Below are 25,295 nucleotides of genomic sequence, written 5' to 3' on the forward strand. Positions count from 1 at the left end.
ATCCACTGCGCAGGCTCGAAGGGTTAATGACCTTTCCCAAAATCTTCGCTCGCGAAGACTGGCCATTATTTTCTCACCCATAATGGCAATAAATTCAATAGAACCCAAATATATTACAAAATAAACATATTTTACATTCAGTTGTCCATCACTGAAATGCCTACATTTATTGATAATTAGTTCTACTTGTCATCCAGCACTGTTTAGCTTTATTACAATTTTTATAAAATATTTTACCCATGGCTTCAAAACCTCTGCAGCTGAAGTTCAACTGTTATTTATGGTATTCTGCTCTAAGCTATAAATTAATTAAGGACAAGAACATTTTTGTGCTAATGCATTTTATGTTGGAGGGTATCCAAAAGTTATAGCCAAAGGAACAGAATTATGATTGTTTCTAATTTATATTGGTCATATCACGAGTTGTACATGTGAGAGGAAAGACATTTTTTTAAAAACAGAGCCGTCTGATTTTGGAGATACTTAATTGTTTTCGTGTTTAAGAGATTGCTTATGGTGAGCTTGAAGTAAAAACCCATTAACTTCTACAAAACATAAAATTTCTTGACTTAAAAAAAAAGAGTTTGGAAAAATTTACTTTCACCAAAAGCAGCAAAATGTCTACATAAAAAATAATGATTTACAAAAAATATTTCTTTCTAAATGCATAACCATACACATACACACAAATAGAGCCCCCTCAAAATGGGACCAAAGTATAGCCATGGTGGTATTGCACATATTTTCACTTTTCTGTATCTCCTATTTGAAATTTTTACAGAAATGCCAGCATGCTATCTTCATATAAAGTGTACTAGCACATTGAAGGCAAATTTTACTATGAAGATACCCCCAAAATTACTATAATGTTATATCTCAGGGTAATTAATAGTGTCGTAATCTGATTACTCTCACCTAATGTGGCTTCATAAACCTAGCACCAGTTTTGCTGGTTGTATTAGCAGTTCACTGTCTTAGCCAGTCAAAAGTGTCTCATCACTTTCTTGTGAATAATGCTATTTTCAGCTCTTAAGATGCAGCATTAGATGATCAGGAAGAAAGGATCCCACAGAATGGAAAACATCTCTCCATTGTCATCACTTAATGGATGGCTTAGGACCTGAATTATTGACTTCTAATATCTTACATAAAAATTCTTTTGAAAGCATTCTAAGCTTCTGTCTTTAATCAAAAGTGGTGAAAATCAAGAGCCCATTTACATATGTGTTTGCCTACATAACTTTGCATGCATTTCTTAATTTTATTTTTTTTGTTTTTACCATATAGACATTCGCTCATGTATTGTGAAGAAGCATTCACACATCCATCTTCTCTAGCCTCTTCTTATTCAACATCTTTCCTTGATGCCTCTTTACACTTTTTTCTCTAAACTAAGCAATCACAGTTTCACTTTTGACTCTGACAGTGCTAGTGATTTGCATCATAGCCTCTGTTTCTATTCCCATTTGTGCTGGTTTTGGCTGGGGTAGAGTTACTTTTCTTCACAGTGGCTAGTGTGGGACTGTGTTTTGGATTTGTGCTGGAAACAGCTTTGATAACACAGGGATTTATTATTGCTGAGTAGGGCCTACATAGAGCCAAGGCCTTTTCTGCTCCTCCTGCCACCCCACCAGCAAGGAGGCTGGAGGTGTACGAGGAGTTGGGAGGGGACACACCTGAGACAGCTGACCCCAGCTACCAAAGAGTAATACACATACACAGTGTCATGCTCAGTAGATAAAGCTGGGAAAGGAAGAAGGAAAGGGGACACATTTGGAGTGATGACATTTGTCTTCTCAAGTAACTATTACCTGTGGTGGACCCCTGATTTCCTGAGAATTAGCTGAAGACTGGCCTTCTGATGGGAAGGGAATTGAATGAATTCCTGGTTTTGCTTTCCTTGCATGTGCAGCTTTTGCTTTACCCCTTAAACTGTTTTTATCTCAACTCACAAGTTTTCTCACTTTTATGCTTCTGATTCTCTCCCCCATCCCACCAGTGGGAGTGAGTGAGTGGCTTTGTAGGGCTGAATTTCCACCTAGGGTTAAATCATGACACCATGATATATGATTAAGGATTCAATCAGAAGAATATGCATTTTTCATGTTCCTGATTTGTCTCAGCAGTCCCCGTGACACATAGAAATCAAAACAGTCTTGTTTTCTCCTTAAACTGATACTTTTGTCTCACGCAAAATTAGTTCTTCATTTGAGCAGAAACTGTTCACATGCTTTGAACTCTTTCAGAAACAAATTGATCATGGATAAAAGGAGCCTGATGACTTTTCGGAAGGCTGATGCTCTGAAACATTTTCTCTTACATGGGGGAACCGTCCTTGCTATTTTTAAGAGAAAACTTGATCCATATTCAAAAGAAAAGTTACATACTTTCTGACACTAGATTCTGAATTTACACATCATTAATCCTGAGAAATTCTGAGGCAAATTGTAATGGGCCATATTATTTTGTTCATGATTGCTTATCAGATTCAAGAGATATCTTCACCAAGGAATCTCCAGCACTGTAGGTTTTAAGTCCTCATTACAAGCGGTCTAAGCATAGTAGAGCCTCCCTAAGGACTGTTGGTTTCTGTGCTCCTCTGAAATATTAGTAAGAAACAGTATAAGGAAGGTCAAAAAATTTATGGTACTAATTCTAGATTTAGAGCCCAGGGCAAAAATTTCATGTACAGTTTTTTAATTCATTTCCTGTGAAAGTCATATCTGTTCTCAAGGATCTCCCAGAGTTATCAGACCATTTCTGTGCATCACAGTAGCCAGGGAGTATCTGCCTTTATCTCTCCTTGCTCATATGCAGCTCAAGGATCTGGGCTCCACGGGGCTCCAGTACTGACTGTCTTCCGTCCTGGCTGTGTCTGGGAAGGAAGCCAGGAAGGTGGGTGACACCGACATCTTTCAAACGCATAGAGTTCTAGTAGAAAACTAGTCTATGCTTCTGTCATATGGCACCTGCTCTCTTTTGGTTGTTATTTCTGCCTTACACGGGCTTTGAAGCAATCTCCACTGACAGACAGAACGAGACAGTTCTTCACACACTGAGCAGCAGATCTGCAGAATGCCTTGTCTGTGGATGCAGAAGTTAACATGACTTGGAAGGAGACATCAGAAATCCTTAGAAGAAATACTCACTTATGGTTGCTAACCAGATAAACCACACTGGGTTCGGGCAATCTCTTAAACTGAAAATTGATGGAGGCAGGAAGAGTGCTCAGGGGAAGTTTCAAATCCTTGCCATGCATTTGCTCTCCCCTGCTAGCAGCTTTTGGCCACTGGTTTGCGTGTTGGTTTGTTTTCTTGTCCACAGCAGAGCACAAATGTGGTCCCCAGCTGATGCTAATTATGCTGTGGAGCTCCCTGTAGTTGACTGAATTGGAGGGGTTGGCAGAGAAAAGTTGCAAGGCTTAAATCTCACCTTGGGAAAACCAATCAGTGGCTTACTACTAATTCAGTAAACTTCTCTCTCTTCATCTGATTGCTTATGACAGGACATGGAACTCAAACCAAAGGACTTGATGTTCAGCTATTTTAAATGGCTTGGTTTGGCTGGGACCTTTGAAAGAAGGCTTCTTTATCCCACCATAATTTTGACATGAAAAGCATATTGTTATCTCCTCCCAGATGATTTATTGAACTGTTTCATTCAAATACAAAAGACTTCTATTTTTAGAAGCAAAACTGTAATTCATACCCTACAGCAACAAAAGCTAATTGTATCCTCAGAAGAAGTACACAAAAAATTATAGTATCTCCCAGCAGGTGCTCTGGAACTGACTTACGTTAGTCTTAAACCCCCAAAAAATTGTTGTCATTACTAAGCAGTTCAAGTGCAAAAGCTGTTCTTGCAAAATAGTAACTAATGGGCCTAAAAATAAGAACGGAACAGCAGGGAACTGCAAAACGTTATCTCAAAAGTACTTGCCTCACCCTCAAATTAAGTCCAAAATCAGCTCTTCTCATGAACTGAAAGAAGAGCAAAGCATGCTGCTTATCGTTGAGCATGTGACCAAATTGCATGCCATGGCTCAGATGTCACAGCACTCTTTTCAATAACATTTTTAAGCTTTCAGTAATGCCTCAAACACCTAAAATTAAAGGTATCTTGAACAGTGAGAATCTTAATCTTACATATATTTAGAGATTTATATTTGTTGATGTAACAGTTATTTTCTCAGAAACTTTTCAGCTGACCTAGTGCTGGAGTTGAAAGGTTTTGAACATTCTGTATCCAAATTTTTATAAAGCCAAAAAGACTATTTAAGATAAAAGTACTGGAAACATCAATTATGTTTTCAGAGCTACAATTTAAAAGTGTATTGAGTTGCTTCTCAATTGCAGAATAATCTTATATCTGAAATCATTAGCAATATTCAGGGTGCATTTCACAACTAAAATTCCACATAAGCATATTTTAAAAATTATCTCTTCTTTCACTTAGGCATTTTGTTCAAGAATCCTTTTCTCATGGATGAGCTGGTAAAATATGCATCACTCAAAGCTCTGTAAAGAATGCAGCCTCTGTTCTGCTTTATGTTAGGTGATTTCATCAGCTCTTGGAGAAGGACTTGAACAGGCATGTTGGCAGATAAACGTCCTCTGGTGTGCTTTAAAATTGTGATATATTAATTCCAAATTTTAACAAAACACGCATTGTACACGGAGCATTGGAAAGTTATGTAAGAGGAGTGTTCTTTGTACTTCATGCTATCACTTCAGGATGGAGTTGCCTTTGAGTTTCTGCTTCACAAACAACAGGAACAACTCCTGGAGCTCTAAGGCACCACCAGTGAGTGTCCTTTCATAAGAGAGGAAGGTCAAGGAGTTCAGCCAGCATCAAATACTCATGATCTGCTGCAAATCTCAATGCTCTGCTTCTGCATGGAACAGTGTAGAAAGCCCTACAAGGCCTAGTGTCCTCACAACATGAAAGTTATGTGCTCCATTCTGCTGAAGCCAAGGGTTCAAAGTGGTTGAGTTTCTGGTTGGTTTGTTGCCTGTTTATAGTTTACTTGTTGATGCATCAAGAATTATATTTTTCCGACAGGGTTCAGCACTGCCTGTATGAATTTTTTATGTTACTCACTGAACTGCTGTTCAATAAAAGATAGTCCTCAAAAAACACCCTTAAAATAAACTTTGCTGGCATTTTTTTTCTTGCTCACATGTTACCTTTTGAAAAAGAGATAGTTTTTTGAAATCCTGTGCACACTTGTGCCTGTAGCTCTAAGCATTCCTTGTCCATGAGGAACTAGGAAGACCCAATGAAGTGTTATTAGCTTTGGAACATCTGACCAAAGTATCATCTGCTGTGCTCATTAATTACAACAGTTCAGGTGGAAACAATGGTCCCTGAGCTTTCTTATAATTGTTGGGGTTTTCCTCTTTTTTTCTTCTTTTTTTTTTTTTTTACTCATCTAATGAAAGAATAAGGAAACAGACGTTTGCAGAAGAACAGTAGAAGGGAAAAGACGTGCATGCAGAGGAGATATACTAAAATAATGCCTAAGCAGCTAACTCTAAAAATCAGTTTAAACATGTGCCACAAAACTTTTTCCAATGCTAGAATTTTGCAGTGTTGGAAGTTCAAAATATGCTTGGAAAGCAGTCACTCTAGCTGTAATCTTAGAGAAGTCTGATCCAATAACAATAAAATATATCTTTATAACACAGAAACGTTTTATGCAATTGTTCAGATGATCCCAGGCATTTGATGTGTTCAGATGAGTATGACATGATGATTATGTCTAAACTGGGAGATTAAACAGTGCCAGGCCTTGGTCAAAATTTTGGCATGGGCTAACCAGTGGTCTTCCTAGAATGGTCCCTGGTTGGGAACCAGCTTAGCCAGGGCTTGGCAGCCTGCACACGGTCAACCTATTTTGAAGGCTTCAGTTTAATAATGTAGGTATGAGCAGCTGGTGACAACTGGACTGAGGGTCAGAGAACCAGCACTAGCATTGTCTAATTTTCTGAAAATAGACATAGCCAAAGTGTCGCCCACACATTTTTGACCGTTTTCCATATGGCTGTTACCACATTGCTTTCAAACAAGGAGAAAACTGTGAGAAGTGGAAACTTGTATTGTTGCTTTACAAAACCACAGCAGAACTGCAAAGCCCTGACTTTTGAGAGGAGGGCAAGCAAGTGAGAAGCACTCAGACAGATGGCACAGTCAAATGGAATGAATTCCTGAGGGGCAGTGCAGCAGGGAGAAAAGGAACAGTGAGCATAGTCAAAATATGGGAATGGCAGCTGCCATAGCTGTTTCTATGAGAGTAAAGAAGGTTGAGCAAATTGCCTTAGGAGCCTGCCCTGTTTCCAAATCCAAGTGGTAGAACTAAGAATGCAGCTTTGAAGGGAAGTGTGGTGCCATGTAGGTGGGTGAGGTTGGATAGTTGCAGCTATTAGAGAGGGATTGGAGATGAACAATTCCAAAGCTCACAGCTCAAAGATCAGTTGAGGTGGACATTGGAACCCAGAGAGAAGTCCAGCTTGCCTGCCATGCAATGGTGAATGCCAAACAGTGCAACGACACATTTCAGACCACAGAGCAACATCTCAGACCACTGAGATAATTCTGGTTCCAAATGTGAGTCAGCTGAAGATCCAGATAAATTCCTAATAAAAGCATATTTACACTGGCAAAGTGTCAGTGTGATTGCTGATTATTCTCTGACTTCCCGCAGGCAGCGTTCTCATTCCATAGCAAAGGTGATGGACAATACCTATTACTGGCAAAGAAATCCTGACAAAAATATCATAAAAGGGATAGGGCTCTCCCTGGCAACAAGAGTAATCATGCTATCCATACATCTTTTCCCACTGTAGCACAGGCTTTGCTGAGAAAAATATTGTTGAAACAGAAAAAAACAAGAGCTTTCCTCTCATTTCTTTTTGTGCTGTAGGCTGTAGCATCAGATGAAGAAGTAGCTGTGGGAAAAGTATTACTTAGCCCTGTAACTGTGACATGGAGGTGCTCTCTGGAAATGGCATATGCCTAAGCCAGCCACAACAGATGAGATGTGAGGAACTGAAACAGCATTTAGCATACATAGGCTATTCTGAAAAGTTAGCTACAAATCTCTACCAGGTATCCTTTGTGAAATTCTTTCCCGTGGCTCTTAGCCTGGCATAATTTTCACAGGGATGGCAAAAGTCAACTCGCCACGGAGCGGTTTCCTGGCTGAAATATGATAGATCACTCTGGAACGTGGAGACATTAAAGCTCTTCATTAAAATGGTTATGGGATTGTTTTCACATGGGCAAACGACTTTTCTCTCAACTAATTCTTGGAAATGCTCAAAGCATTCTAGTTGAAACTTCCAAAAACAATTCAGACTCAGCCAGACATCCAGCCTGAACAACTGAAGTTTGGCAAAGCTGTAAACAATTGGGCTACAAGACCAGATTTTTAATGAAAAATGTCAGACTTATATAGGTTTTTTTGTATCAGCTTGTTCTGGAGTATGTCTTCTCTTATATATCCCAACCTAACACTGCATTTGTAAATCAGTTGGCATACCTGATTAATATTATAGTGTTTTAATATAGCATTTAGTATCTGCTCACATTTATATATCACATTTTGACCTATTGCTAATTCCCAGTTGATTGATTAGCTATATATTGCCAATAATACAAAAAAACTTGAGACTACGCTGACTTAGATCTCTTTCTGGAGTTAAACCAGTGAGACTCAAAATGTACCTAATGTTGATACGACTGTTTATCCAGAAATCCATTCCCTTCCTTCTGTGTTTTAAAAGAAGCATTTTTAAAAATGCTAAAAATAAAAACAGAGGTTTTGTTAAATAAATTAATATACTTTTGTTTGTAACTGAAACATCAGAAACAGTGTCTGTTTTGACTTTCACTATCTTATTCGTGGTGGATATCACAGTTTCTCAGACAGCACATGAAAAAAGGACATGGTCATGATTGACGAGCCGACATACACAGCACATTCTCAGAGATGCCCCAAGAAATTTCTAAATATTCTTTATAATTATTTCAGCCAAATTTGTTAAGTCTTTTTCTTTATTTGATCTGGAAATGACCTATTTTGGCAGCACTCAAAAAATATGTAAAAATAACATAACATCTGCAATTTGTGTTTTCCTGCCTGCAATGCACTATGACAGCATTTTTAAGATGAACCAATATGACACTGCCAGACTTTTCTGCAATGATGTTCTTGGGAATTTTGACCCACTAGCTACAATGGAGTTTTAATGCAAGCTGTTTAAGGCAGACTTGTTTCCATAAAGAAAGTGTTGGGAGGGGTTACACAGATGAAATCCTACTCCTCAGAATTAGAATCCAGATTCCACTGAACTGCAGGACAGAATTGTAAAGTTTGTGCCATCTTTGAAAAACCTGTGGAAGGAGAGTTGTACCAAAGAAGGCAAAATAAACCAGTTATAACACAATAGTACCTACATCAGGTGTTTCTTGAAATGTCAAAAGCTACATAATCTAGTACCATCACAGAAAACCCGGGTTCACTGCTTTCTTCTTATTATAGTGACACCATATTATTTATCTGTACTGGTAGATATTTTTTTCAGTGATGGCTTTGTGCTTGCTTAGGTTCTCTCTACGCAGAGAAGTGGGAATGTGAGGTTAATACCAATGTTCTCCAGCACTAAATCAGTTCCCATGGGCTGTAGAGAAAGACACCTGCACACTATCTCTAAAGGCTCAAGGATGTGCTTTTCTCGCTTAGCCCCTGGTGTTACAGCTACACAACCATCCTGCTGCCAAGGCTTTGCCCCTTTGGGAATCCCACCACATGGGGACTGGAAGCAGAACAGTCTGATTAGAGCCTGCAGCTGAAATTATGCTGGGCAATTTAATCTAGTAAAGAATTCATACTGTCTAAAAGCATGGGTTTGAGTACTCTGAAGCAGGTGTGGGTCAAATTTGGTATAAAGTTTCAGAGAAACAAGAAATGAAAATGGAATATATGAACTCCAGAAACAGTTCCTTTTGCCGTTTCTGATCTTTTTTCCTCACAATAAGATCACAAGAAGTCAGAGGTACTATCTGAGTGAAGTAGAAAAATTATGAGAAAATGGTTTCTCTGCCTTTTTTTCCCACATATCCTAATTCCCTGTCAAAGCCCAGTAGTGTTTTAAATTCTTACTACAGAGAAATAAACTTTCAAATTATACGCATGATTCAAAATGGGTATTTGAATAAAAATAAGTGAATTTTGGATCACAGGGAATAAGAACAACTCTATGACTTTGCATGGAGCTTTGGGTCTTCCCAAGTGTCAGCTTTTACTCCAATGAATATTTAAATATTTCATACAAATTCAACTTTTTTTTCTGTGAAGAGTGAAACAGCCAAAGTACTTTCCTGGGAGGTGGATGACTGTGTTTTAATGCCTATACTGTAGCAATAAAGTATTCTAACCTTTTCCTTTCTGGGTTGTTTTGGTTGGTTTTTGTCATATTTCCAAACTCCCACTTGTCTTCCTGTTCTTTAAATTTTGATGGAAGAGCCCCAAAATAAAATCAGTATTTTACAATCTAGGAAAATATTTAATCCAAATGAAAACTAATGGGCCACACTGCAAATCCAGGAAAAACATAGCAAAGCATTTATCTGTTTTTAAATTCAGCCATCAATTAAAAAAATACAGATATATCATAATTAATTTTCCTGAGAATTTCTTTAAAGGACTAATTGAGCAATGTCTCCTTTTCACTTTTCTCCTTGTGTCTCTCTCTTACTGTTGGCTACTTTTGCAACCAATTCTCCAGCTTCTTCTTCTTTCTAACAGATTGAGATGTTCAGGGACAGAACTGGAAGTACTGTAACTGGTCTTATTTTCTCTGGGAGGGAAACAGTCCTGTGTTTGTAAAAAGTTCCTTTTGTGGGTGAATCACCACAGTATTACCAAGCGATTGATTATTACATGAAAACTTTTATGAACCAAGAATTCTAAGACTGTTTCCTAGGGGATTATACATTGAGATAGATAATATATTTTTTAAATTGACCATGGTAACAAAAACACTAAAACAAATATATAAGGTGACAACTAACATAAAATGTAAAATATCAGCTGACATACTGCAGAGTTATATATACAAAAAGTACTTTTATATGCAGACTCAGTTGCCTATTTTATTATGCATGGGAGAAGAGATGAAGGAAAAGAGCAGGAGCTGTTGCTGTGCCCTTCACAACCATAAAATGGCTGATGTGCTCTCCAGCACATGACCTTACTGCAGCCCTCTTTCTGCTGCTCCGTCACAAGTGACCAGTAGGAATAATTGTATAATTACACAGTTGCACTGTGATGCAGGTAAAGCCACAAGGAAGGCAACATTTTCAGTCTAAGTAAGGGAGCCTTGAGACACAGTTGATGTTGGGGTGAACCGAAATGTTATCCGTCAGCTGTAGCTGTCAGCAAAAATATTAAAGAAAGAGCAGCTGCATCATGCCACAAGCATGGGAGTGGAGCAGTCGTAGCTCCAAAATAGATTTTAGAGTCAGACAGATTTTTCTTTGGAAGAACCCCAGTAATAGTCAAGGACCATTTATTTTCTGAGCTGCTTGGAGCCAGTTGACAATGCTACTGCTTTTAAAATGTTTTAAATAAAGGTTTGAGATGCAAGTAAAGGACAGCTATTTAGAATAGGATGTACTAGAAGGTATGCTACTACTGCTATAAAATGTAATTTTTTTCTACTTATTATTTTCCACTTCTGTAGCTTTTAATTTGCCCTCACCATTTTTTGTGTAAATTCTTATATAAAAATAAAATTGATGACAATAAAAAATCATAACCAAGTTTCTCAGCTGGAAGAAAAAATATTGGCTTATTGTAGCCTCTGTAGCATTTATTCTTCCTTTTTAGAATTATTTCCTTTTAAGATACTAAGTTATCCTGAAAATATTTATTCAAGAATAGCATCTTACATTCTTTTTGGATTGTCATTAAAGAAAACAATAATAAGCAGCAGTTTCTTCAGGATCTTGAATTCCAAGATAAATGTAATAAAGTTTGTGGCAGTGTTTTATTGTTTACTGCTTGGAAAAACTTATGCAACAGCAGAATACTGCTCTGATTTTTGAGCTGCTGCTAATGAAGTACAACTAGACAGGGTACGGTTGCCATGAGTCAGGAAATGTGAATGTTCCTGGACAGAGGCCAAGGGAGCTTATGCACATCAGAGATGAGATGTATATGTATCCTCTGGAGAAGATACACTAAGTTGTTTTGAAGCATCTCAAGCTGCCTGATCCAAGAAGCAACCAAATGACCACCCTGAAACAAGGTTACTAGCTCTCTGATACTCAGTCCCTCATTTTTACACCAGGAAAACAAGAATCAAGTAGGCTGTCCAAGGCAACTTAGAGATTAGATATTAGGTTCAGCCATGACACAATAGGCCCAAAACCCTGAGGGCTTGACTTTGTTCTTTCGCTGTAAAAAGAAGAAAACTCCTAAGTTAAAAAAAAACCCAAACACAACCCAACAACAACAATAAACCAAAACAAAAACAAACAAACAAAACAAAAATACCCAAAACCCACTCAACAACCAAAAACCAAAAACATCCCCTCTGATATGCTACAATTTGCCATGAGACTTTAAATAAACCTTTTGAACTCATAGTCTGCTTAAGTATGGCATGAGTTTTTTGTAAGAGAATGGGTGCTACCGTTGTACACATGGAGAGAAGCTCCACTCTCCACAATGTCAAATCATTTGCTGAAATGCTGCTACACTTCAGTACTGCACCATATGCAACTCCCTAGCATTCTTTGAGCCTTTGAAATGTTGTTCCTGTGGGTCCTTATTTTTTGAGTGAAATTAACTGGTTTCCTAAAGCTAGTTTAGATTATTTAAAAGAGTACCACTGGTTTCTCTTCCTTTCTACATCTCTTTCTTGCAGCTGAACATAACCACCCCCGGAGACTTTGAGTTTTCACTCTCCCATACCCTTTTTTGGTAGGTGTATTGTCCTTATCTTCCCACAACCCTTTCCTGTGTCATGGCCCAAGGTAGGACTACGGCTTTCACTCCTCTCCCAGCAGTGCAGGACATGCAAATCAGTTTGCTTTGCTGGTCCACCCAAGTATGAGGGTGGCTGCTTGGACTTCCATATTTCACATCTTTTTTTTCAGGAGAACTCTCGCAACCAAGAACTGAGCTCCCTTTCATGAAATCCAGCAAAGGGTCATTTATTACCCCATTTTGTCCTGCACCAGGAAAGGCCCACAGGTAAACTAAGAAATAATTTCCAGACCTCCTACTTTGATCTGGGATAGTTTTGAGGCCTCCTTTGCAGTTGTCACTGCCATTGTACCATGGCAGGGCACAGTGTGCCTGACCCATGTTGCCTTCGAAGGTGTTTCAGCAGCTGTGGCCTATTCTGTGCAGTGGCACATATGTAAGAGTGGGACTCTGTCCTGCTCCCAAACTCACTGTCCCTTCTGTCTACTGGTATTGCCAACTATGGTGTTCAGAATCCTGAGAAAATCCTCCAAAGTTGTTTTTCAGGAGATTTTAAAGAAATACATCATGGTAGCAGATCATCCTCAGGTCAGAGACTTCAACTTGCTTGAAGACATCAGGAAAGTATTTTTTCTAATTTTATTTGGTTTCAATTAAAGCTAAGAGTCATGTAAGGCATTACTAATTCCTAGGGTAAATCCTTATCAAAAATCTCAGTTGCTAAGAGAGTCATTTGAGCTGCCACCGTTGCTTTAACAAAGCAGGCATGACTGGAGAACCTGGCTACCCACTGAGCCTGCAGGAGACAGCAAGCAACGACATTTCTGTTTTCTGAGTGCTTTCTCTTCCTCCAGACAGTATGTGAGGTTTGTGCAGTCTCTCCTCAGTCCCACAGTGGATCCAGAGCTGCCCCCCCGCCAGATAATTTGGGCAGGCACCCCTTGCCCACCCCTTCTCTCAAAGGTCCTTTTTCCTCCAAGATTTTTTCTTCCTCAGCAGCCTCCTTCTTGTACTAGGAAGCTTGTTCTCAGCACTCCCAAAATAACAACAAGCCCACAAGCTGACAGCACCCTCTTTGCCCTGTGAATTACTTCTGGTACAACTGAACCTGAGGGAATGGTTTTGTTTTTCCTGAAACATCTTAATATTGACACTAGTTTGGTTTCTATTCTGGTTCTCTTCTTGAAGCCTCTTGGTCACATCCCTGGTCCTTTCCCTTCCTTCTTCTGCTGTGTTTTACCAGTATGGCTGAATTCTTTCGACCCATAGCGAAGCTTTTCTCTGGGGAACACCTCCGAAAATACATATTCTTGTCAGTCAGACTAATTCAATTTCTATTGCTACTTCTCCCAGCAGAATCTGGTTTCCAAGGAGGGCTATTTAAATCACCTTATTCAAAGCTATTGACATGATGTTCAACACTACAACATCTCAGAGTGTGAAAGTCACTACTATGTTTATTCTTGTAACATTCCAGGTTGTTATTAAAAGTCTAGAAGTAAATAACTTGCTGAGAGTCATACAGGGAGTCCCTGATGTGAAAGCCAGCAATTTAACCAGATTCCTCTTCCCTGGTGACAACTACCACCTCACATTTTAAGGTAACATTATTTCAAAGGGATAAACAATAAAATTCAAATATTTCATGAATATTTTGGAGAGAGAACCTGAATTTAGCAAAGTGCCTCCCATGAATAAGGAATCTATCAGATGTCCAGTCACTCTTACAGCCTGTTTCCTGCTACGTGATTTAGTCTTTGTACAACTAATGCTGGATTAATTAACCCTCCTTGTGTGCAGTTATACTTGTCTAATTTCTAGATAGTCACTGCTGTCTTGGAGAGATTTTTTGAGTTGACATCAATAGCCTGTAGAATTGTTCCTGCTTTACTTACTCCTTAACAAACTACTACAACTGTTGTGTTATGTTAAGGATATTCACTGAACACTTCTGTATATTATTCAGTTTATTTCTGATATTTTCCTATGTTTCTTTTGTGCTAAGCTGAGGAGAAACTCATTACACTGTCTATAGCTATCAGGTATTTTTCTAGCACTTCATTAGTTCTCAGAGACCTGTAGTGATAAAGGTTGTGTGGCTGCTAGTGACACTGAACAGAGGCTAAAAGTTTGTATTACTGCAGGGAATTTGTTTTCTTGGAATGATGCAGCTGCGTCACTATCACAGAGAGGGCTCTAAACAGTTCCTCCTGGGCTCCCAAGTACCACAGCAATCCTGTTGTGTAAATCCTGTAAATTTCCATTTGTAAATACATCTAATTTTATATCAAAGGTACTTACATTGTACCCCCTTAATCTTTCTAATAAAACGCTGTTCCAAAATAATCTGGGGTTTAAGAACATGTTCTCTAAAAGCAGAGAAATGAGTTTAGCTTTTTTTTTCTCAAACTCATAAGCTATTTTTGAAACCTTGGCCCACATGGATATAAGGCAGGTAGTTAAAGATGCTGTTGTCTGGTTAACCCATGGTTTAGAGGTTTAGCTTTAAAACACAGGCTCTCTGGCCTCTTGCTAAAACACTTCTTGTCTGTCCTAGCTTGTTCTGGTGTCTTTCAAAGCACAATCCCTTCTTTCTAAGTCTCACTAACTTTCTCATTAACTTAAGCCCCACTGAAGCATACAGCAGCTGTTTTATTTAAAAAAGCTGCAAGGGTATTTTGTACCACCTCTGTGTGGGTGGGTGGGTGTGTGTGCCCACGCAAGACATATCAGCTCCTCAAGTTCCTCTCTGCATCAAGGGCTGAGTTTACCCTAGACAAGTACAATGGGATCTGAGACCTCTAACACCACCATCTGTGAGAATTCCGTAGTCTTCTTCCACCCATCTGTACTGATGATGGCAATATTTTGGTTTCAGTTCCAGTTTTAGAACATTATTTTCTGAATTACTTGAAGAGAAGAAGAATACCTGTCTTCAGTGGTAATCCTTATCAGGTATGAGAAATCCTATATGGAAAGATTGCCACATCCCTCTGAGTGCCACAAAGCCTCTACTTTGTCCTTGCTTCATGCTACAGTAATCACTACCAGGCAAGTTTAGATGCTTCCACGTGAAGGGCTTTTCTAAACAAAAGAGTGCAAACTAATCTCAGGTTAACCAGAACTCCATCTAGGAATCTGTTTGCCATATGTGCATCATGCTCTGTTCCCGATTATGATACAATTGGAAAGAGATGTTCAGTGAGAAAAGTGAACTCAGCAGTGGAAGCAGTCTCCAGAGTTTCCTTCCTCAAAGTAGCATCTGTTTTTCCTTCCTTATTTGCATATTACTTACAATCTCAATACTAGGTTTTCAGTTTACTGGACTACCTGGAAAGATTAAGATAGAATATACTTAACCTTTTTATTAACAGAATTGTTTTTGCACAGAGATGGCACCTTAATGGGTACCTGATTTTAAATGTTTTGCTTTCAAATAGTATGTGGCAGGGAGGAGAAGGAAGATGGTGTGCATTCTGAAAGCTGGAGTAAGCTAGGATAAAAAATTACATACGAGATTTTTGGTCCTTATTATTCCCATTTTAGGGAATAATAACTCATTGAATATAATAACTCATTGAATATAAGAAAATCAAACAAAAACCCCACTACAAATATTGCTTCTTTTTCAATTTTGAAAGTGCCAAATACCTATGATTTGTGTTACTATCAACCATCTCTCCAGTCATTTTTATTCAGTGTATGTATTTTGATACACTGATTATCATCTCTGGCAAAATATTCTTTGGCCAGTCATGTCCAAAACTTTGTAATCCAAAGATCACAAACATGTGAGACAGTAGAATAATTATAAATTAAAAATTCTCAAGATGTATGAACATAATCAAAGCCCCAAGCAATCTGATCAGAATCTGGAGTTAGTCCCACTTTGAGTGAGACTGGATGACTTCTTTTCACCTGAATTCTGGTTCTGTAAATAAGTGGCGCCTCTCATTCAGAGGATATGCCACTGTGACCCTGCCTTTTACTATCTGCAGCGTGATGCCTTTGGTGACTCAGATTCTCACTTCTGTCTCATGCCTCGGAAGCAGCAGAGGTTCCATAGCCAGCTGCCTCATAACACATGGTTGCCCTGGCACTCAGGAGCTCTGCTGCCATGTATGTCTGTGCATAAGGGACATCTTGTTCTGCTCTCTGTCTAACATGCTTGAGGACATCTAGCATGGCATCATTCCCTTCTTTCTGTCTCCCGCCCAGAGTCAAAAATTGGAATGTTTATTTTTCTCTAAAGACTTTTATCACACTGAGGAACTGAAACCCTTATCTACTGGAATATAATTTACGTTTCTTTTCATTACAGAAGTCCTTGTTGAAGCATAAAAGGAGAAGAAATAACACACTATAGAAGAACTACTGTAACCCGTACCTTAAAAGTTGGACCCAAGAGGTTTTGCGATTACAGAGGGTGAAACAAGTGAGATCTTGGGGATAATTAGGAATGACAGACACAGGAACTGAATAACTTTAGCATGAGAAATATATGCTTAATTATATTTTAGTATTTTAGACCAAACTAGTCATCATTACCCACATGTGTTTTCCCACCCTTTCATTTATGTCCTTGCATATGGCTATTTCTATGGTCATTTTTTCAATAAAAGTAAGAATATTCTTTGAGGCATATAACTACATAGTGTGAGGTTTTATAAATACCCTCTCTACTATGTTCACAAATTTGAATTTGAGGATAAGTTGTGTATGTTTTTCTTCAGTGTATATTTGTTGTCACAGTAACTGCAGTTTTCCCAATAAATGGAAATTGCATCGTTTCCTCAGCATTCAGGTTATTGCACTGAAATAGCACCATGAACTCACCATTACTTCTCCCTTCCTGTTGTCAAGATCTCATTCAGTTACAGAAACAGGCACTATAACAGGTTAGTTAAGATATGTGTGGATTAGAAAGCTGAAGTAAATCTGCTTAGTCCCATTACATGACTCATGCCTGTGTGGGAAAGACCTTATTTTCACAGAGATCTCTTAGATAAACAAGGCAAGTTGGCAGCAATTCGATTACAGTGATGCGAGCAGTCTCCTGCTTTCTGTTGCATTCATTTACTTTGTATTTTCTGAAAAATGCAAGCAGGCTGATAAACTCCAGTGAGAATTCTTGTACCAAGGACACATGAGTTTTCATTTTCAACTACTTTTTTTATAATAGGGCCAGCCTTGAAAACAGTTTCTAAAAAAATCCTCTTCTGTTACTCCAGTAGAATCCTTTTTTTTTTAATCAGGTTTTGTTTTTTTTTTGAAAGTTTGTTAGTGGAGCTGTAGGTCTTGCTATCCACAGCCATAACACACTGGTTAGTTAGATGCCTCTCTCCTGCAAACACACGAGCCTCTAAACCCTGTGGACTTCAGAAAATGGATTTAACTTCCAAAATATCACTTTTACATATGCACTGGAACAGACTTTTGAACAGCACAAATCACAAAACACTATACTCTTTGACACCATTTCCCCAAAAAGGAAAAGCAATGAAAGCAGCCCTTATTGTATTAAAGAGCTCTAAAAGTGTATAAATCAAACTGGAAAAGTTCTTTGCAAATTGATTGAGGTCTTTGCTCTTGTTCTGAAACCCCACCTGTTTAAATCTGAATGACTCTGGCCACATCTTAGACAGTCAAGATTTTGTCATTTTATCAGCTTTGAAATAAGACTCACTTGGACAAAGTACAGCAGTCTGTTAGATTCACACACCCCTTTGCTTCTGTCAGCACACAGCAACCAGACGGGTTGTCCATTTAAGGGAAAAAGTACAAGCTCCAGCCTATTTCCCTGTACTTCGGATGTGTTTGTCCCACTCCTTCAGCAATGCATTCTGTAATGCCAAAAAACATTTCCTTTCTTACAGCAGTCATACACACATGCACACACATATATGCATTTCTCATTAAGTTTTAATTAAGCTTTTTAATTATAGGAAATGTCTCTTTCTCTGTATTTCTGAGCGTGTAAAACATTGTGGAGGAGGCCACAATCTATGTAATCTTATATATCATCTTCAGAGCTACAATTTGTACGCTTTACTTTAGAGATATAGTCCAGCCAAAGCAGAATGAGAATGAGAGGGCAAAGCCATCTCGAATTAAAAAAAGCACAGCTGTCCCAACACAGGCAGACTTTCTGTTTGCACTGATATTAGTACTTATTTTACTATGATGCTAAGAATAAAAAGTAATATAGAAAGTACAGATTAACCACAGAATCAGGAAGAGTAGGTGAAAAGACCCAAAATAAAAGGAAAAATCTAATCAAGTACTCTGAAAGGCATGCTTTTCAGAAATACATTAGTTGTCATACAATTTTCAACATGATCAGAGACTCCCACTATTTCTTCTCATCAGGACATAGGCACGATTGTTTCTGTCCTTTGGACACCTAACCTCAAAGCATAACTACAGGACTGTTACAAGTTCTGCTAGCACTAACGTGGTACAAGTACTAGCTACTAAATAGAAAAAGAGAGGTTAAGAAATCTTAATATTTTATGAATTGCTTCCTCAGCTATCCAGTATCCTCCAAAGCCAAGAAAAGCCTGTATTCCCCAAATAATTACCAGTATACTGTATAAAATTAGGAAACAACTTTCAGTAGGAAACACTGAGAGAAATTAAAAGAGAAAAAGCTAGAAATTAAAAGAACCACAATAAGATGGTGAAGCTGAAAAGTTTAGGTGTTTGGGCTTCTTGTAAAGAAATACTGAAACTATTCTATAGAACAGAATATCTTTATTATATCACATACACTATTTTATGTTCCCAGCTTTCAGTTCTTATCCTAGGTTTTATAAACTAAATCTTTTGGTGAAATAGGAAGTATGAATAGATTGAGTTCCCTTTCCTTTATACTGTTGTTTCATCTGGCTTCTTCACAAATATTCACTCTATTTCTCCAAATAGCATTTTAGATATGTATAAGGACAAAATCCCCACTCCAAATTCAGTTTATATATTCGAAATGCATGGCAACCTGCAATGACAGACCTTGAGAAAGGAAGGTAAGAAACAAGAAATTGTAGGAAAAGTAAAATGTCTCTTAGGAAAAAAAATGTTTGGACAGGAATATAGATGATCCATTTTGTTAAATGCTCTTGAGGGAAATTTATCTGTTAATTACTGAACATTAAAACCTGATCTTATTAAATTCAAAGGAAATCTCATTCTGAGTTCAGTGGCATAAACTGACCTCTGACTGGCACAGCTCTGAGGCACATTCTTAATTTCTGCCTGAGGGTACATCAGCTGAATTAGATAAGATTAGCAAAAGCCTTAAATAAAGCATGCATGGAATCTGTGCCAGCAGAAAGATCCTGTATCAGGAGGAGTTTTACTGACACACCTTTTAGTATGGAAATGGCTACAGTGGTGAAATTGTGAGCCAAAGGAGCAAAACAGGGCACTCTGGCAAAATAGAGATTTCCTAATTTACTAATGCTTACTCCACAAGTTGCTTCCAGGCAGCACATCTGTATCTTCAGGAATCCTACCTTGGTCGCCATAGCTCTGTTAATATTAAAGTTCAGTCTTTTCATGATATGAGTGTCAGGTGCTACAGTGAGTGGCACTATAGAAAACTCCTGTGTTCTTATGACAATTTCCAGCTTACTAAAGGCAGTAGCATAGAAGGTGGGCCAGTTAACACCAGAGCTGAAGGTTAATAGTCTATCAGATATGAGAAGGAGAGGTACAGGAAAATCAAGGCATATCTAAGCAGGGACCAAACAGTGCTCAGACTTGAAGATGAATTTCAAGTCTTTGAATTTGATGTTAAAAACAAGCAGACATTCTACAAAGAGATTGAAAGACTGAGGTGATGAAAAAACCACTCAGTTAAGATGATGAATTAGCTGTGGCTAGATTGGTTAAAATTATAATAAAATAAATAAAATAATTAAATAATAGTTCATAATAAATAAACATTACCATAAAATAAATTATAATATCACTTCAATGAAGGTAAATGAAGAAGCCAGAGAGGCTGGAAAGTGGATTCATATTGGGAGGAATACACAGTCCTTAGCACCATTAAAGTCACCATTCATTCCACAGTTATTCTAATATAAACAGAATAAAAATAATGTTAAATGGGGAAAATAAATGGATATGCTACATCTACTTGTCTTCCACAAAAATCTCTACAATGGAGTGTATCACCAAAACATAAACTACTTTTTGATTTAAAATTGACCTTGGTTTCACTGTAGTCAGTAGGAGATTTGGCTATTTTTCAAATATGAAACCATCTGTTGAATAGCCACATTACATATTCCACAGATTTGATTGGAAAATCCCAGAGCCTCTTTGTGGACACCTGTTGAGAAAAGTAATTTTAGCCTCCTCCTCCATTTTGAAGTGGGAAGGAAGACAGATGTATGTAAAATCACAATGTGTTAGAGTTGGAAATTGCTATTAGACTGTTCAAATGTCACTTCATTTGATAGTTATCAGGCTAATAAATATGCTTTTTGATTTTAAAAACTTTGCTAAAAGTAAATTGTGCAAGACAACTAAAGTTGTAAAACCACACATTATGCTGAGCAACAACTAAACTGAAAAAGCAGTCAATATCAGCATATCATTTTCCCAGATTTTGCCATCCCTATATATTCAGAAGGTCATTTCTTCACAGTTTAATTTGCCAAAAGTTTCACTAAAGAGAAGAAACAGTAATTTTCACTTAAACGTCAAGATGACAAAAACTATACAAATCATATTGTCTCAGTTTTAATCCTCACTGTATAGACTTCTTATGAAAAAATAACTTTCTCAGGATATGTCCCTATTAAAAAGTAATTCCAAAGTTTCCTTTCGAGATTTAGATTTAGGATACTATAGGGCTCTAGTAATTCCACAGTAATGATTATCACATTAAATCATGGCCACGAAAAAGTGTTTCTGTTTAGTGCTTTAGTGTGCCCCTTGCTATGAAATAAAATGTAAACTTATTACTTTTTGCTTTTAAGAATTTTTTTCCATCCTAATACTTCATTTATTTTGTTGTTTCACAGGCAGTTACAGTCTCAGTCAGCAAGTCAAAGTTGCTTCAAAGTATTTTAATTCCATCCAATCCATCCACTGCTAAGATGTGGTATTGATGTCATTTATGTAGTATGCAGGGATGCAACTAGAATTATTTAGTGAAAGCAAGACATTCTCATCTCCCTGAGGCAGTCCCAGAGTCCATAGACTAAGTGTCAAACACCACAGACAGTCAGCATAGACTCAGTTAGTTCATTCCTTCTTTAGAACAAATATTTTTCATCTGAGACAATTCTATACAAATCTGTGGTTTTGCCTGGGTTAAGTGCATTCCTTAAATCTTTGCTTTCACAACTGAATTCATATTGCATATGAACTCATAATCAGTATGTCTTTTAAAGATTCATGCATACTCAATTCCTTTCTTTGGAGAAAATGGCTTTAAAATATGTGGTGGGGAGGGCGGGAGGAATTCATTCTTCAATTGATCAAACAGCTTTTATCAGTTTAGACAAAGTAAATCATATTAAGCAATTCCTCCCTTAAATTACATGACCCTTATGGGGTCATAGGACATGCATTTCCAAGAGACAATCAGGCTTCCATCCTATTGTCAGGGTAAAACATCTGAGAACTGGTTTCTCATTTATTTTGCCGGAAGAAACATACACACTTTAACAACAATGACCCAGCTCAAGCACACTTAGGTACAATAAACATAAGGTCAATCTTTTTGACACTTGAATTATACAGCTAATCAAATGAGCAGAGATTAATATTCATTATATGTAAATAAGTACAAGAGAAAGAACCAAGAGCTGTTGTCACAAAGGTAGTACGAAAGGCATCAGGTGTGTCCGTGTGAGTTAATAAGGAAACAAAAAGTACAAATGCGCTGGGTCACGAAGTTAATTCTGTTACTGTATGGCTGTTTCCTCTCATTTATCACACAGGCTGCCACTGTTTTTAATAGCTGCTAGACTATCATTGGTAAGGGATGATATGTATTCTATTATTAAATGTTGGTTTGTCTTCTGTCAGCATGTAAGCAGATATAAGCAAGATACATGTAAAAATCTATGCACACTTTTTCATATTACTACTAGCTACTTGACTGTGCTTGTTCTCAGAACTGCAAAAGTTATTTAAACAATGCTTTTCTATGGTGGAAGTGTAAAAAGACCCCCAAAATCTAAAACTGTTATCCCAGCTTTCATCTACTAACAATATTTTCAAACCATTCAGAAGATTGTTCAAAGAAGGAAAAAGACAGCATATATTAGAAAAGAAAATTCTTGTAAAAAAGACACTGGAAAACAAAAGTTCTTGTAAAAAAAAAAAAAAAAAAGGCTTTGGAGCTCAGTCTTACCTGTCAGCAACACGAACCCAGGAATATGTCCTTTAACACTGCGAGATTGCAGTAGCTTGTCCCACAGCACTACCACAGCAGTAGACTGCTCCAGCTCAGGAGAACACAAAGATAGAAACTTTTCCCACGTTCCTAGGTCTACCAGCCGCTGAAGTAATGAAGAAAAGAAGGTGGAAAAGAAGAAGACCGGAGCTGCTTCTCTCAGAAATCCCAGGCAGGAGGAGTAGGAGTACTCTGTCTGTGTCTCACCCAGACTTTTGTTTAAAAGTTTTTTCAACTGTTGCTAGGTGGTGTTAGGCTTTGGCAGTTTAGTTCTCAGATTGTATTTCCCCTCTTCTGGTCTCTTCACACAATGTTACAGCAATGACTTCGTTGAGCTCAGCTCGCTTGTGCTATATTTAACCAGTGTTCTCAGCAAGTCAAGCCTGTCAACAGCTGAGAAGTTTGGAGCAGGCTTTGCTGAGTTCCTCAGCTGCTGAATTATCAGTGGATGTAGCACTGCACAGCCCAGCTACTACATTCACTGAAAGATTGTGGGGAAACTGTCAAATCCTTTTAAGGGCTTCCAGTGACTTCACAGGAGTAATTACTATTTAAAGCACTAAGTACAAAATGTGTATTTAGGCATATATTTTAGACTGCTAGAGAAAGAATACTTGTGTTCGCAGCAGATGAGTTCAATTATTTATACAGTGAGAATTTTCCTAGGACAAGTAGGAAGTTTATAATTTGAAAGGTATGCACTTCAATTGAGGAAAAAATACATGTGGGGAGAACTTTTTGCAGCATAATTTCTTACAGAGTTTAAATATATTAAGATGACACAGAGAAATTAATGAAAGGCTTAGGCTGGAAAGTTTTCACTGTGATATTTATTCCTAAGACAACCTTTTTCTCCCAGACCAAGAGCTTCCTACAGTAATTTCTACACTGTCTCTAACTCTCACTGAAGAAGAAAAGGAAAGCCACACAAATCACAGTTTGTTTGAGTATTAGGAACACGTTACTGCAGGGCTGTACACATTCTGATGTATACACACTTGCTTCTGGACCTAATTGTTGTTCTTAATTCTAAGCCATAAGTCTCTTAATGCACAGATCAGTAGTAACATTGGACTGCTTTCAGCTGACAAACCATTATGATATCAGGACTCTACAAAGATGTTGCAGATCTCAGACTACAGAACAAGGTTCTACCACCTTATGGCAGAACAGTCTCTGAAAATATCTCTGGGAAAGAAAATTCCCTACCCTGACAACTCTTGCTTTTCTCTAGTGTTGATCTCTGGTATTGATCTAGGATTTGATGAAGAAGAAAGAAAGAAAGAAGAAAAGGAAAAAAAAAAAGTAAAAAGATACTAAGAGATTTGATGGTTGATATTTATACATGAAGACATATCAACCTTCCAGACCAAAAAAAGAAAGATTCAAGCAAGTCATAACAGCATCCTGCAGTGATGCTGGGTTGCTGTGCAAGGAGCAGGATGAGTAGTGAAAATGTATCATGCTCTGTGATTTCAACATGCAGGAACACAATTGGCCACAACTACATGAGATACCAGGGGGTGAGTGCAAGCCCTTATGAGAAGCAGCTGCAGAATTAGCTGTAGCCTGGTGTTCTAACCCTGTCTCTGGAATTACTTCCACTTGATCTGTGTTATTGTCTAAACAAGCAAGGAACAATGAAAAAATACTTTCATTCCCAAGTTGCTCATAAGAAGAAAATGAAGTAAATATTAGGTATTATGTCAAGTAACTGATATTTAGACATTGATGACACTTTTATGAAAGCCCTAAACACTTGATCATGTCAAATATATTTTATTTTGGACACCAAGTAATAGTCACTAATTTCCATTTCCATTTCAATATTTGACTTGGACAGAATAGCTAAAATATATAAAAAATAGGAACGCTTCTGTTTTTCAGAAACAGCTATTTGGAAGACTATTGTAGAGACAGATAACATATGGGCATAAAGTTTGCTGTTACATGCTTCCACTTTGAACTGAAACGAGTTACAGATATCCACATTCTAAAAAGAATATCTAATTTTGTTCCCTCAAATTGAGGTACTCCAACCAGATGAGTAACGTTTTGACTATTCTGGCCTTAACTTCTTGCTCAAAGTGCAATATTAATAGCACTTTATCCATTCAAATATAATAAATCAGACAAACAAAACTATTAACTTGGCTCATAGATCTCAACAAAAAACAAATGATTCTCAACATTTCTCTCCCATTAGTTAGTGCCATATTCACTGAGTGGAAAAGAATAAAACTTCTTAGGAGGCATTCTCAGCTGCCAGCCCTTGTGGGTGGGTTTCAGTAGCGACCTGCTGGTACGAGTCTGCTCATTCTTGTACACTTACAAACTTACTCCCCAGCTGTGCACCATTGATATTAATCCTCTATAAAAAGGTGAATTTCAGCAAAAAAACTTTGGGAAAAGAGAATTGATTAGGTTTTTCAAGTGGAATAAAAGGAAAAACAGAACCATGAAAGAAACTTTTTAATTTGGCATCCTACATGGTCCTAATGTCAAGATCCAGCATCATCTGAAGTCCTAGTGACATCCTACAATTAAGTTTAAAAAGTGACTTCCGTATAATTTTTGATAATTTTGTTATCTCTTAGTCAAGCAACCAAGATACTAGAGTCCAAAGCAAATAACTCTAACAAAATTTGCCTATGGAAGCCAAAGTTCTCAGCATTATTTCAATCAAAGCACCAAAGGCCAGAGCAATGCAAAGCAAAGGGAACAAAATGTGGCTCTAGGGAGTGAACAAGAGCAGCAGCAGGACCTATTGACATTTTTGAAGATAATGCTAGTCACAAATACATAAGAGGGACTGTCATTGTCAACACTATCATATTTCTTTGTACTTACTTTGCTGGAAAATGCAAGAAAAAGTTTTACTACCTG

General features: G+C 37.7%; 1 protein-coding gene across 4 annotated transcripts in view; it reads right to left on the reverse strand.

Annotated features, from left to right (window-relative positions):
- Positions 1-22,756, reverse strand: part of FILIP1 (filamin A interacting protein 1) — a 105,754-nt gene extending 82,998 nt beyond the window's left edge. For 3 of the 4 annotated variants that reach the window (XM_017825456.1, XM_017825465.1, XM_017825474.1), the window contains exon 1: positions 22,368-22,756. The gene's annotated coding sequence lies outside the window, so the exon portion shown is untranslated. The remainder of the gene's footprint in view (positions 1-22,367) is intronic. The other variant, XM_017825483.1, reaches the window with a different exon arrangement.
- Between the last annotated feature and the right edge of the window lie 2,539 nt (positions 22,757-25,295).

The sequence above is a fragment of the Lepidothrix coronata genome, unplaced genomic scaffold (assembly GCF_001604755.1).
Source record: "Lepidothrix coronata isolate B3197 unplaced genomic scaffold, Lepidothrix_coronata-1.0 Scaffold4, whole genome shotgun sequence".
Classification (NCBI taxonomy): Eukaryota; Metazoa; Chordata; class Aves; order Passeriformes; family Pipridae; genus Lepidothrix; species Lepidothrix coronata.